Source organism: Danio rerio, chromosome 20, assembly GCF_052040795.2.
Source record: "Danio rerio strain M-AB ecotype USA chromosome 20, GRCz13ab, whole genome shotgun sequence".
In the NCBI taxonomy this organism is placed as follows: domain Eukaryota; kingdom Metazoa; phylum Chordata; class Actinopteri; order Cypriniformes; family Danionidae; genus Danio; species Danio rerio.
This window is the reverse complement of record NC_141040.1, coordinates 4435563-4450358: the sequence shown is the minus strand read 5'-3', so window position 1 is coordinate 4450358 and position 14796 is coordinate 4435563. Positions and strand designations below refer to the sequence as shown.

Sequence of the window (14796 nt, the reverse complement as noted above, 5' to 3'; positions counted from 1 at the left end):
TCACACACATTTTATCATCATATGACCTCTTATAACAAAATCACATGACCTTTTTTAATGAAATACTGGAATTTGTTCAGTAAAAGTGTTTCCATCGTAGTTTTTGTGCATCTTTTCTTATTGAATAAAAAGGTTTATCTTACTCAGTTTTATATTATAATATAAATAGTTAATTCTATTATATAATTATATAAAAATATAATTATATTATAATATAATAGAATATCAAAATTCATGCGCATCTTAGTGTTTCCATCAACCAGTTTTTATGCGCATATCCAAAATGCGCATGAAAATATCTGTATGGAAACTTGGCTAGCGTGACATTGGAGACATGTTCGTTTAATCTGATATGCTAGAATTGTTTAGCATTATTAAAAATCATGGAGTGTGAATCACGTTTTAGGAATGTACACAAGATCTTTTACATTTGTTTGTGGTCACATTACTTTGTCTTGAAGCCAGAAAGGCATCTGCAAAAGATCTGTAACAAGCATTTTAGTAATTCCAGGATGAAGTGCTCCTGGCTGCTCTGGAATTCTAATATCCTGTAAACGTTATTGAGGAGTTAGGGGTGAGAAGGGACTTTGGGGTTCAGAGTCAGCCATCCTGTCGGAGCAGCTCAAGAGGATATTGGGAGTGCTGGGGGAAGACTAAAATACACACCACCCCAACCATGACCTCTAACCCTGGAGTGAGCGCTGAATGCCGCCAAAACTTTTTTTGTTCACACGACCAAGCTTCAATGAAGCAAGCGACAGTGTGCTGGAGATTCAGCAGGGAGGCTGGCGGCTGCTTCATTATGATAAGTACCAGCAGGCGGTGTAATGTTATGCTTCAAACACTGTGCCTTTGTAAGGGACAGAACTCAGAAGCAGCCAATGAACTTTGTCGATGCCAGACGCCGGGCTTTTGCGGAGGGTTGAACCAGGGCATTGTGGGATGCGTGTCCCGTCCCATTCAGAAAAGACGATCTGAATGGCAGTCGCACACATTGTGAGCCTCATTGTGTGTCTCACTAGCCATCTGCTGCCCCAAGAAGTGAGATCAGTCACCCTCGACCCGCGCAATTCACTCATCCCTAAAGAAGTGCAAGACTGAGCAGTGACAAGATGCCAAACGTTACAAGAATTCAACAGGCTAAGAGAAAAGTGGCTATGTGTTAAGTCAAAGGGGTTCGTTGAAAGATGCGTGTGTGTGTGTTTTGCTATGTATAGGTATTTTCCATCTGCTCTTGACACTGAGCAACATACGCCTTTTGTGAATTCACGTCTACATCTGCCACTTCTACTTAGTCGTACTGACTTTTCTCAGAAGTCTGAGAAATACTCGATTATTTTAATAATGTTCTATGGACAGTGATGGCACTTCAAATTATGACATATTAATGTCTAAGGTGTTGATTTTCAGCTGGTGTAGAATAAAAGTTCCTTAAAAGGTCACCCAATAATGTAATTGTTGTTATTAAATGTCGCCCATGTCGTCACAACCCGCTGAGATCTTCGTTCTTCTTTAAAACGCAAACAAAGATATTTTAGATGAAATCCTGAAGCTCTCTCCTTCTCCATAAAGCAACATAACGTTTTAGAGACGTTCAAAACATTGTCGAAAACACTCTTATGTGACTTCAGTAGTTCAACTGTGTTCATACAAATCTCCAAAAACCCTTTTGTGCAAATCGACTTTGTTGGCCAAGGCTTTTTCGTCTTCATCAGGTCATCAGGGTGTGCATTTATTAAAGGACAGTATGATGCTTAACCATCAGTCAACAGTGCAACGTGCAAGCACCGTAATGACTGTAGTAAACGTATATAAATACTAAAGAGTAGTGGACCAAGTGCTGACCCTTGGGGGACACCATGATATAAGGGAACAGTTTTTTCGCCTTATGTCTGTTTTAGGTGCATTTAACTGGTCTTTAATAAAGATCTAATTGTTTTCCTTTGGAACTATGTTTCAGATTTACGCTGTAAAACTTCTGTGTGTCAAAATAGAGATTAAAATTGAAATCGCAATGTTGTTCAAGAAAATTTTAATAGGTTTTTTTGCCCATAAAGCACAGCCCTATTCTTAAAATAAGCGAAGGTCTTGAAATAGAAAGAGCAGGAGGCTAATTAAATAGTAATAAAATATAAATTTTCCAGTTAAATATTGCTTCAAAACTACACTGAATAAGTGCACTAGCCATATCTAAAATATCATATAGATGTGTGTAGCCTCTTTGACATGGACAGCAAGTAATGCAGAGTTCAGACTGCATGATTTTAGCCGAGATTGACTCGCCGACAGGTTTTGAGAAATCGCCAACAAATGCCTAAAATCACAGGCATATCAGTGCTCGTGCAGATGTGTGACAATCACACAACGTGAATTATCAAAGTCGCGATCTGAGAGAATTGCAGATGAGTCGCCGATGCCTGTGAGATATTTGGCATGCTAAATATCTGAAACTGTCACAATTCAATTCATGCTGTGTGAAGAGTTTTGAATAAAAAAAATAACATCGGCGATTGCCTACAGCCAATGAGAGAGCAGCATTCACTAGTGTGTGTACCTGCAGGCTAACGGGAGGATGAGGGAGAAGTTAAAAGCGCTCCTTTTCAGTTTATTTGAACCCATGGAGGAAAAAACTAGTGTAAATTTGGCAGGAGCACCGGTTTCTGTTTGACACGTCATGCGAGCAATATCCCAACCAGGAAAGTCGAGGAGAAATTGCTAATCCCTTCTAAACCAGGTGAGCAAATATGTACATTTTCTACCCCATTAAAGGCTTCTTTCTTGTTATGTATACTGTAAGAATAAGGGTTCGTGGAGGCATTTTTTGGGGTTCTTCACATTGCCACACTGGCGGAACCCTTTAAAGAACCTATAGGCACTATTTCAATAGGGGCAGTTCTCTGAGGAACTTCAAGGGTTTCTGGAGGAACCCTCTTATTAAGAATGACCAGGTCTAATAATAATAACTTATTTTTATTATTGCAGCAGTTGTTGTTGTTATTATTATTTTAAATGTCAAAATTCAAGGGTCTAATAAGGTCAAGTGACAAAAAATGTAATTAGTACCCTATAATAATGATCATTTTCATAATTGTACATGCCTGTGCATTTCTTTGTCTCTCTTTTCTCTGTTGTGGCTCATTTGTATTTTACCCGCCAAAATTACTTTTACATTTTCATATTTTTTCATAATTTCCCAGTCAGTCTCCTAACAAGTTAACGTTTAGACTCAAATCAATGATATTCTTACGTGTTCACAGTGAGTTCCACACACAAAAAAAGAAAAACACACATAAAATTTCATATTCTAAAAGCACAAATAACTAAGCAAATATTGGGTAAATGAACATGCATCTCATTTTCTGGTCTCTACAATTGTCCTATGTAATTATGATCCATCTTGCAGTGTAAACAAAGCAGCGACAAAACCCTACCATAGATAGTCATTCAGTGTGAAAACATCTGTGACAAGACAACCTTGAAAATCATGCAGTCTGAACTCGACATACCACACCACTCATGGTAGCAAGTTTTACACTCTACTCTCATGTAATTCAGAAACTATAAAAGATCAGTTACAAGTTGAAGTGGGGCAGATTTATTGTTTCATTTTAAAGCCGTCCAGGTGCGTATGGTACTGTATCAACCCAAAACGCAGAGTAAACGCTGCTCCAAATCAATGAACAACCACAGATCTGCAGCTTGATAAAAACCACATGCACATCTACATACACATCACACCCAGCAAACTAGTCTGCTTAGCCCTAAGAATGAGGGCATTATAAAAGTATGTATTTTTATAAAGGACAACCCTAAGTGGTTTTGGGAGGGGTGGTGAAGGCAGCTGGACCAGACCATCATGACTGGGGCCTCTTGTTTGACCCAGCATGCCATAACTACCAGCACACCACCTCTTAAGACAAACTACCACACCAAAGACAACACCGAGCACCAAGGAGGAGGGAGACAACGCAGAGTAAGCGATTTATAAAGCGTTTTTAATTGTTCTGGCAGGCTACCTTTAAATATTTTATTAATTTGTTGTAAATCAAAGTGGTAAAGAGAGAAATCCAACACCCACCCCCATCAGAAAAGTGGACAAAAGAGGTGTGAATGCTAATCTGCCTCTTTTGTCCACTTTTGATTGGATCACCGAAAATGCAGGGTGCAAACAGGGCTTTGTTCCAGGAATGGTTCCAGGTGTTGATTTCATGATAAAAGTAATGGGCTGGATCAAAGAAACAGCCAGGAAGTGTGTATCTGGCCTCGTGTGTGGGCGCACACACCCAAACTGAGTGATTCCAAGATGATTTTCTTGAACACAAGGGTTATTCACGATTTATTGAAGAGCAGCCATTGTGGGGGTTTAAATCATTTGAAAAAACGTGTATGTGTGTACAGCAAATCTTAGAAATTACATATTTTTAGAGGTAACCCTTAAGCGTTCCTGTAAATCTGACTGGAAAATCAATAAAAAGTTCATAAGTCATCTCTAATTTTGGTCTTATTGCCTGAGATAAAGAAAGAGACTACATTTAAGTTTGAAAAAGTGGGGGAAAAGTTAGTTTTGTCTACTTTTAAGTGTACACTAGCATTCATACTGAGTGTTCTTGAAGCAGAAATAAAGAAAAAACGTCAAAATCTCTCTTTTCTTAAACACTCATTTAAAACAAGACGACGATCAAAACGAACTAAATTCGTGGTAGAAGGGGTGTTGCATGCCTTTTCCTGACAGGAAAGTGGTTTTGTGCGTCACAGAACAATCCATAGCGGAAGGAAAGCAGTGCAGGCCACTGTGAAGCAGCTCACAGGAAAACCATGTTGAACCAGGGGAGATATTACAGACAGAGGGCAACATCTGTGTGCACTGGGCCATTTCTCATGGGAAAAAGTCCAGGGATGCTTGGATAAGGCAGGACTGGAGGGAACAGCACCAGGACACAGGAAGCCTGGCTGAACCCGTTTCTTCCTGTGACAGAGACTCTTATAGCCCGCCTATAGGCAGAAAAGCAAGCACTATGATAGGGTCTGAACTGGAATGGGTGTGTTCTTCCATCTGTTTGTGCTGTCTCATAATGAATATAAATCACCAAAAACCTTCCAAACTAAATGTCTATAATGGATTTGTATCATTTTTGCTTCAGACTGAAATCTCCAAATGTTAATAAATCAATAACATATTTCAAATTAGAAGTACGCATTAGCATAGAGAAAAGGGGGTAGTTATTATAAAAACAGTATGCTAGTAAGGAATGCACAATTTTGAGATACTTAAGTGCATGTTAAGTTAAACTGCATCAAATGAAAACGCACACATATAGCAAATGCTATTCTATAATGCAATTATATGAGTTTTTAAATACATTTAAAGTAGCACTTATGTACATTTTTTATATGTAATTTGCAAATTATTGTTGTTCAAATATGGTTTAAATGCACTGCCGGATGTATGGACAAGCAATCATACCTTAAAGGGGACCTTTTATGCAAAAAACACTTTCATAAGCAGTTTAACCACATTTGTGTGGCAACAGTGTGTGAATGTGTGAGTGTGTGAAACAGTGTGTCAGCCTCTTAATAATAGAAATGTCTAAATTCCATTTTTTTCTAATCACACTAGATAAAAACGGTCTGCAGAAACACTTTGTCATTTCTAATACTTATATTCAGGGCTTGACATTAGCTTTTTTGATCACCAGCCACTGTGGCTATTAGTTTTCCAGTGTTACTAGCCACTCGCCATTTTTACTAGCCACAATTGTATTGTTGAAAAAATATACTTTCTATGCATAAATTTGACTTTGGCATGGGTTGTGGCATGCTAATATTACTTCGTTTAAATTTTGTGTTTTTTCCACTTGCCTCCTCATTCATTTAACTGCTTACTCAATGAGCATGAGCAAATGGGTTATGCTTTCATAAAAAGTGTTGCGTTACAATTAGTTTTCTTTCACAGGACTTTTCAAGGCTCAACACAATAAGGATTTACCTTTTTTTTTCTCTGGCCACCAAAAACGTATTATTTCCTTGCCACAAATTTTAAATAATGTGACAAAACAAGCGAAATACTGCTGTATACATGCACTTTTTATTCAACAAAACAGCTGACTTTAAAAAATATCTATTCTCACGCATCTAGAACTATGCACAGTGATCTGTTCTGGCTTAAGCTCCCAGATCACCAGTTAACTATGCATACAACAACATATTAAAGCAGTATTATTGTAAAGGATGATTATTAACCCTTTAGCGTTCCTGTAAAATTTGCTTAAATGCCTAAAAAATGCATACCTCATAATAAATAGATACCATACTCAAAAGGGCAAAGGTCAGAGGCCATTTTTCTTTCAAAATAGTAATATTGTTTACATTTAAAAAGACAATACACTACCGAACACATCATAGATTTGATTGCTCCGGCGAATAGTTTGAAATGATAGCGGTGCAATTCTTGGATGTTTATCAAAACGGGTTGTGGACTAAATATTTCACTGAATTGGATCGGCTGGACCCTATGCAGTGTAATTACACCCTGTTTGTTGAAATGTTATGGATCTGTGGACAGACAGGAGGCATAAAATACTGTACGTTCATTGTGTCTTAAAATATTGGAAACGTTTTAAACACAAGAATCTCAGCTTTCAAATGATATATGAGATGTTTAGTCTTTTCGTGGGAAGCCGTTATATTTAGCGATGTTTCCCTGAAGTTTTCCCGTAAACATGCTATGTACCACAGGCGGTACGTCGGAACGGCAACAGGTTAAACAACAAGCAAAAGAAAGCGGGTAAAAAACATTCTGATAAAGATGATGAAAGGATGATGCCGAGCACACGGTTAATGTTAGGCCAATTAATAATCTGTTCAAAGAATGGTTAAAGCGAAAGCGGCAACAACTGCTGCTGCAGCTTACAAAGAATCTTAAGCCCTTAAAGGACTGTTGGTGCACGAGCATCGCACTAGTTTAGTTTCCAGGCACGGTTGCTTCAAGGAAACGGCACAGGAGCTTTTAAACACTCGTGTGCATCAAATCATGTGCGCGCAACACTAAAGCCCTCGTCAGTAAGTGAGGAAAGCCGGTCTCACCATGCACGTGATCCTCTCATTCGGTATTCACCTGCTTTCTTTTGCTACCGCGAAAAGCTGTTTTTGTCAGTCATGCTGCTTCTCGATTCTAGGATCACATTTGTACGCATATAGACAAACAGTCTGTAAGATACTTGAATGACAGGAGTCAAAGATGTTTGGAGACTCTTTACTGAGTATATGCAACAAAGAACAGAACTAAGGGTGTCACGATCCTCCAAATCCTCGATTCGATTACATTTTCGATTCTTAAGGCACGATTCAATTCGATTTTCGATTATGAATAATGAATTAATTAATAACCAATTAATTATTTGTATCCTACTGTTTAAACTATCTGACCTGCATGGTCTTTGTTTTACCCATAAACAAATCATACAGTAAATGAATAAAGGCAAGTTACACACATAATTACCACCTGTCAATCACTTTTTTCTGCGGGACTCGTGAATAGGCAGTGATCTGTGTCGTTATAATGGCAGCGGTAAAAAAGACGCACAACCAACAGGAACCAGCCAACAGTATCTGAGGTGTGCGCTAAAATGACTAAGTACAAGTGAGGGAAAGATTAAAGCAGTCCTCTGACTGCCTGGACCTGCTGTCTCGAGCGCATGACTGTGAGTGCGTCTGTGTCTGTGTGGTCACGTGATGTGCATTTTCAGAGGTAGAGAGGAAGGAGGGCTGCTCAGAAATGCTACACGCCACTGTGGATGTCAAATCGTTGTCGTTCTAAAATGCCATTTAAAAACAAAGACAGTGTAAACAGGGCCTGAGTGTGTACTTTTCGCGAGCGGATTTGCAACGGGGGCGGGCGGAGGATCGCGATGCCGGTGTTGTCTATCGGAAGAACCGTACGTAATACGTACATAGCAGAGCTTGCAAAACTGTGTTTTTTTTTGTCGACAACACGAACGTTGTCAACATAACTCACTGGAAATCCAAAATGCTTCCACACCGGCGACTTCATTGAAAGAGGAGAGGGTTTAAGCTCTGTCGACGGGTCTCCTGCTTTTGCAGTTTAACAAGCACTTCAACAAGCCTGTTTTTTTCCCGCTTGGCAAGCCAAGGTGACGTGACATGGGGACGTGGCAGCATCGACGATTCTATTTTTTGATTCGATAATCGAAATTGAGCATAAATTTCAAATGATTTCGATTAAAAATCTAAATCGTGACACCCCTAAACAGAACATACAACTATGGCCAGCACCTCCAGTAAACCAACTAAACTTCCCCTTCTCCGAGTGTGTTTTCCTCACATGCCCCTCCCCATCTTTGCTCTCTTAAAGGAGCTTCACTTATTTCAAACTATGTACAGTCAATACACTACACAGTCATGAACTAACAGTCTAATCTAGTGACGATGAGCCAGCACTGGCAATTTAAAAATGAGTTTCAGCCAGCCAATGTGGCTAGTGGGAGCGGCTACTAGGGAGTGAAATCTACCCGCATTTGACAGGTTGGCGAGTGTTAATGTAAAGCCCTGCTTATATTAGATTACAAATTCAAGCGAGCTCACTCCATTTTAAAAACAGACCTGTGACTTACGCCTATGCAGAAATTAAACATTAGAGGAAGTAACTGTATGTGTTTTTGGAGGTATTTGAATGTTTTATACACATTATCATTAAACACTGTAAGGCTTTATTTGTTGTTGCTGTATGTTTTACTCGAGAGGGCTAGCATTTGGCCAGCGCTGTGTTTTAGCACCTGACTCCCACCAGCAAACCACACAAACACACAGTTGCTGGCCACTAATGGGCAGGATGCTGCGGTTACAGTTGAGCCCGAGTAAACACAGCAATCCTACACCTTAAACACACTGAAACACACACACACACACACACACACACACACACACACAAACACACACACACACACACACACACACTCGTGAGCACTGCACAGAATCAATACAGTTCCGGATGCAATAGCTGTTTGTATATTTTAATGACAGACGAAGAATTATGATTTTTCACAGAATATAATTACTTCATTGTTTGTTGCTAAGAATACAGCCCTGTTTACAGGTTCCATTAAAATGTCAATCAACAAAATGAGTATTGCAATAAATCTTTTTTTTTTCTCCTTAACCTCTTACTATTCCTATTGCCTATTGAATAAAAAAAAAAAAACACACGTGTCAAGCCATGAGAACCGAACTGAAAACCGTGTTAACAAACTGAGGTATGTATTGAACCGTGAACTAACAGTATTGTTGCATCCCTATTGGACACTCTTGCCTTAGTGCATCCACACTACATTGTTTTCGAGAGCTTGGATCACTCACTCTATGCATAGGGTACAACAATTAGAAAAACATGGCTGCAAATAAACATCAAATGACAAATAGGACACCATGCAGGCTCTAAGGGTGCTTTCACACCTGCCTTATTTAGTTCGATTGAATCGCACTAGAGTTCGTTTCCCCTTTTGGTACGGTTCGTTTGGGCAGGTGAGAATGCAGCAATCGTACTCGAGTGCGCACCAAAAGCGGACCATATAACCGTACCGAGACCTGCTTGAAGAGGTGGTCTCGGTACGCTTTCAAACAAACCCTGGAGTGGTTCATTTGTGGTGAGAATATGATACGTACTAAAACAGGTCCAACTGCAAAAAGTACTGCGTGTTTTGGACTAATTCAGAAGCCGTAGGCCGATGCGCTGTGCATTATGGGATATGGAGGAAAAATATTTGTTGACAGCGCTTTACCAACAGAGAGAGAGGGGAAACATTACCTGATGGATCGTTGGTAATATTTCCGCATGATGACCATGTCGCAGTTTAGCTAAATTAATTCACGAATCCTCCAGAAGTGAAGAGCAATGCATTAAACCCTGTATCCAGCCGCGGCCGCGCTGCATTTTTATAATGTATAGTTTGTCTAAAGCAGGGACACAATCAGCCAGCGCAGTCGTCCCTCCAGAGTAAAAGGTTTTGTTTACCTGCGGGAGTTCACTTGCATTTTCCCGCACGTGAATTCTGACCAATCAATAAGCAGTTTAGGAAATATGCTCAACAACATCTGGCCAATGAGAGATGTGGATTTTGTCAGATGACTGCATTTTGGTTCGTTTCAACTGGTTCAGACCAAAGCCAGCAGTGTGGTGTAAAAACGACCCAAAAACGGCAGAAGATGCAACAATGTATCATTGATTACCCTTGGTCCGGACCAAATGAAGCGAACTACAGATGTGAAAGCACCCTAAGTGAGCTGAAACACAACACATACAAGTGAAGTGTACTTAGGGTGTAAGAAAACCCATATTCTGACCCAAAAGACAGCTCTGTTGATTGTTTTGGCCGCACCCTTGTCGGCTGGTGCTCATTAAATGCTTCATTTCTAACGCTTGTTGCAGTTGTTTTAACGTTCAGTCATCCTCTGCAGCAAAAGAACCTCCTCCTGGCTGTAAGGAACTTGTAAACAAACTCAAAAGACCCTTCATTCTTACATAACTGGGCTGCAGATTGTGGTTCCTGTCTACACCAAAAATCTGATCTCACCACCGGGAATTTAAGAGGCGTGCCTCTTACACAACACAGCACGAGCGCTGGACAGATGGAAAATATTGTCGGAGGAAGACTCATAGGAGAACACTGAATCAGAGCAGTCTTTAACTATGCTGTGTTGACAATTGCTGGTGTTTGACTACAAATGCTGTGTGTATTCAAATACATTTTTGGAAAAAGGCACATTTTCAATGCATAGACCCCCCATATATAGTGTCTCATATTATATTACATTATATTCATTGATGGGCGAAGCAGTGGCGCAGTAGGTATTGCTGTTGCTTCACAGCAAGAAGGTCGCTGGGTCGAGAATCGGCTCAGTTGGCGTTTCTGTTTGGAGTTTTGGAGTTTTGTTGTTGTAGTTTTGTTTGTTGGGTAGGCTAAATTGTCCGTAGTGTATGAGTGAGTGCAGGGGCGGACAAACCGGGAACTTTCCAGCTGGATCGACATACTTTTTGGGCCGGGCTGATCATCGTCTTATGATCTGATTGGCCCATAAAAGGCTTAGCAGCCTATCATTTGTTTTCTGCCTTATTGATTGACGCTGCTGTGATCTGTGACTCTCTGAAAGTAGATGCTTTTTTCCCGGACAGACAGACCGGGCCGGCCCATGTGACACTCTGCAGCCCATTGGCTCTTTTTCTGTATTGACATTGGGCTGGCCCAATCACAAACTCCTATTTTGGACTCTGTGTGAGCGTGTGTCGTCTGTGTGTATTTGTCAAAATAGTCGAGAGTCAGAGAGAAGAAACGCAAAGGAGGCGCAGAGAAATAGCGGGAAATACACCGGCGTTTCATTTAGCGGTTCTGAAAAGATCTCCGTTCATTCTAGTAACGTGACCACACACTCTCTGCCAAGAGCTGCAGCCAGTAGATCAGCGGGTGAGCATAAACCCCAGTGCATGTCAGACAGTTCATCTGCTGGATCTGATCTCATCTCATTATAGTTGTTAAACGTGATATTGAATTCATCTTGTTGTCTATCTAACAACTCTTATGTCTTTTAAATCACTTGTTCTCAGGTAACTCTGTTTTGGCTGAGTGCAAAGATAAGCTAATATATTAATTTATGTAACATACACTGATTCTGCACATTGACTGATTGCTTACCTTTATCATATAAATTTATTGTACGTTACACTGTTATAATGGCCATTATTGGTTATTAAAACTGATATTCTGCAAAAGAGACGGGGTAAAGGTCATTCTTTTCAATGGAAATGAAAGGAGGCAGTTATATTTAAGCCCTGTTTTGTTATAAATATGCAGAGTGAAGATGATGCTCATATAAATATGCAGCTACACGAGGCTGTTTGGTGTCTGTTAATCTTAATATCAAAATGAAACAAATTTGACTTATATTATGTTTTCATTGTTTAGATAGTGAAACAGCAAGCAGGATGAGGTGAATGAGGTTATAAAGTACACTGTTCCCTTTAAAGATTTACCATGCATTAGCAGGCAGTTTTTGTTATGTTTATTTTTGAATATAGGCTGAGTGAATAGTGTATTGAATAAGCTAAATCGGCTGTAGTGTATGAGTGTGTGTGAATGAGTGTGTATGGGTGATTTCCGATATTGGGTTGTGGCTGGGAAAGCATCTGCTGCATAAAACATGCTGGAATAGTTGGCAGTTCATTCCACTGCGGCAACCCCTGATAAATAAGGGACTAATGCGAAGAAAAATAAATGAATGAATAGTGTATTTTTTAGAACTCAACAAATATCTTCATGGACAGTATACAGAAATTAAATTGAGATTAAAGTTTGTATTTATTTATTTATTTCATATATATGGCTTTTGTGTTTTATAAAATATGAGTTGATAAATATATTGGACGTGCATAGATAGATAGCATTTTGATTGAATGTAGTGGGCCGCTCTGGCCCAAAATGCCAGGGCCGATTTTCTGCCCCAGTCCAGCCCTGAGTGTGTCAGGGTGTGTATCCCTACTGTACCAAACCTGTTATAGTAACTTTCGTGTTTTATTCAAAAATGTTGCTGCGAACCCCTTTTTATTGACACCCTGCACTTATTTCCATATCCACATCTTATTTCCGTCGGCTTGCTGAAGGGCTGATAAACAGCGTCTGGATGATGGTGAGAATAAGACCGCTCTGTCCTGGGAACACTGCACGTGTAATTAAAAGCAGCTGCGGCTGAAGGCTGATCATTATACTGCAGGGAAGGCCTGGGAAAAGTGGATGATGTCATGAGGAGCCCGTCCTAAAGCAGTTTTGCGTGGCGTTTTGTGTTTTACTTCACGATTCAGTGAGGGATGGGAAAACGTTTCGGTTTATCACCAGAGGGTAGGAGCACGCTGGGAATGAAACCAACTCTTACTATGTGGTACAGCTCATTAGAGAAAACACACTGTTAAAATAGCGGAGGCCTCTTCATTTCCTCAGAATGGAAACAGAGCTTCGCTGCGAGTTTACAAAAACTCTTGAGATCGTTTGATAATGAGAGACGCGAGGACGACACACTGGCGGATGGCTTTCCAGAGGTTCGTTATTAACTCAGAAGTGGGATGCTGATAAGATCATGTTTTGCGCTGTTAAACAGCAGAGCGTCTGATTCGAGGTCCTTGAGTTTCCAGTGTGGTTCAACCACAGCAAACCCCATGAACCGCTCCATGCCCCCCTCACCCAAATAGACGCCTAGACTAACCGACCGATGGCTCCCGAAATTACAGCCATGGGCACGCAGCACTTATCATTACTATTTGCTGAATGACTACAAATCCCAATGTCTTGTAAGCTTTGTGTCCACATTACATTAACGACAAGCAAACCCTAACTACGCTAACCAAAGTGAAAGTCAATATATTAGGCGTCCAGACGGCAATGATCGTTTTTTCTTCTTCTGCGGTTTCTAAGAGTCTTACATCCATATTGTTTTGAGAAATGTCTGCATCTAGATGTAAACGGAAAAGGTCTGCCACATCTACAGTATAAGCAAACCCTAACCTAACCCTAAACCTACACACAGTCCGTTACCTTTAGTCATCTAGCAGACGCTTTTGTCCAAATTCAGCGATTCAACAAAAAGAGGCAATACAGACAAGTGCTAGTTATTCAAAGTAGGTTGTTTGTGCTCAGAGAATTTAGTGGAGTCTAGAGTAGGAGTTTTCTTTGCGAGAGAGACAGAAAGTGCTTCTAGGTGGTGTTTTCGTTATTTACTAGGGTTTAGGGGTTTGGTTGTTGTTTGAAGAATACAAGTTTATCCACAGTTCGAGTGTGAATGGGAAGATCGTTTCACCAGTGAGGAACAGTGAATGAAAAGGTTTTGGAAAGTGACTTATAGCCTCTCTGCGATGGTACCACAAGGCGGTGTTTACACCCTGACTGGGGGTTCCTGAAAAGAATGTAGACTTTCAGGAGCAGGTTAAGGTAAGAGGGTTCAGTGCCAGTGCCTGTCCTTTAAGCAAGCAGTGTTACATGGGCTCTCTTTGGCTCACTGAAGACTAGACAAGCTGGTTAGCTACCCCCATAACCTTTAATATGGGTGACTGTATTTGATTGCTGCTTGACAAGTGGGAAAACATGAATGGACAGTAAAATTTTAAAATGGCAAACAAAAATTCCTGTTTCCTGACTTTGACAAAATTATTTTAAATTATCTGACTTTCAATGTCTGGAATAAACCTTTATTCCCAAAATTTCCCTGTGAAATATCTGTAAATCAAATAAAGATATTGATATATTTTATGAACAGTCAGTGAGTATGTTTACATGGACACCAATACTTAGATTTTAATATAATTAACACAATATTCTGTCGGCGCCAGTGATGTAGTAATTATTGCATCTACACATGCAGTCCGGTGCTCACAGCGACCCAAGTTTGATTTCGCCTCGCAATCCTTTGCCGATCCTTCTCTTTTCTCTGCTCCTAATGCTTTCCTGTCAATACTCTCTACTTTCCTACCCAAAATAAAGGTGAAAACCCTAAAAAAAATCATAAAAATAAAACAATATTCTGATTAAGAGTCTACATGTAAACGGCGATTTTTAATGACCTTCATTGACTAAAGTCATAATCTAACTAAACAGAAATCGAATTAAGATGAAGTATTTCTATTTTCGTTTAATTATTTTTCTATTTTAGTTATCATATATTTCATTATACACAAACTACAGCATAACCGTTTTGGGATACTTCTTGCTATATTTCACGACAGGACGCACACACTGCAAATGT

General features: G+C 39.9%; 1 protein-coding gene across 1 annotated transcript in view; it reads right to left on the bottom strand.

The window, feature by feature from the left end:
* Positions 1–14796, bottom strand: part of tiam2b (TIAM Rac1 associated GEF 2b) — a 79805-nt gene that overhangs the window by 46211 nt on the left and 18798 nt on the right. The window lies entirely within an intron of this gene.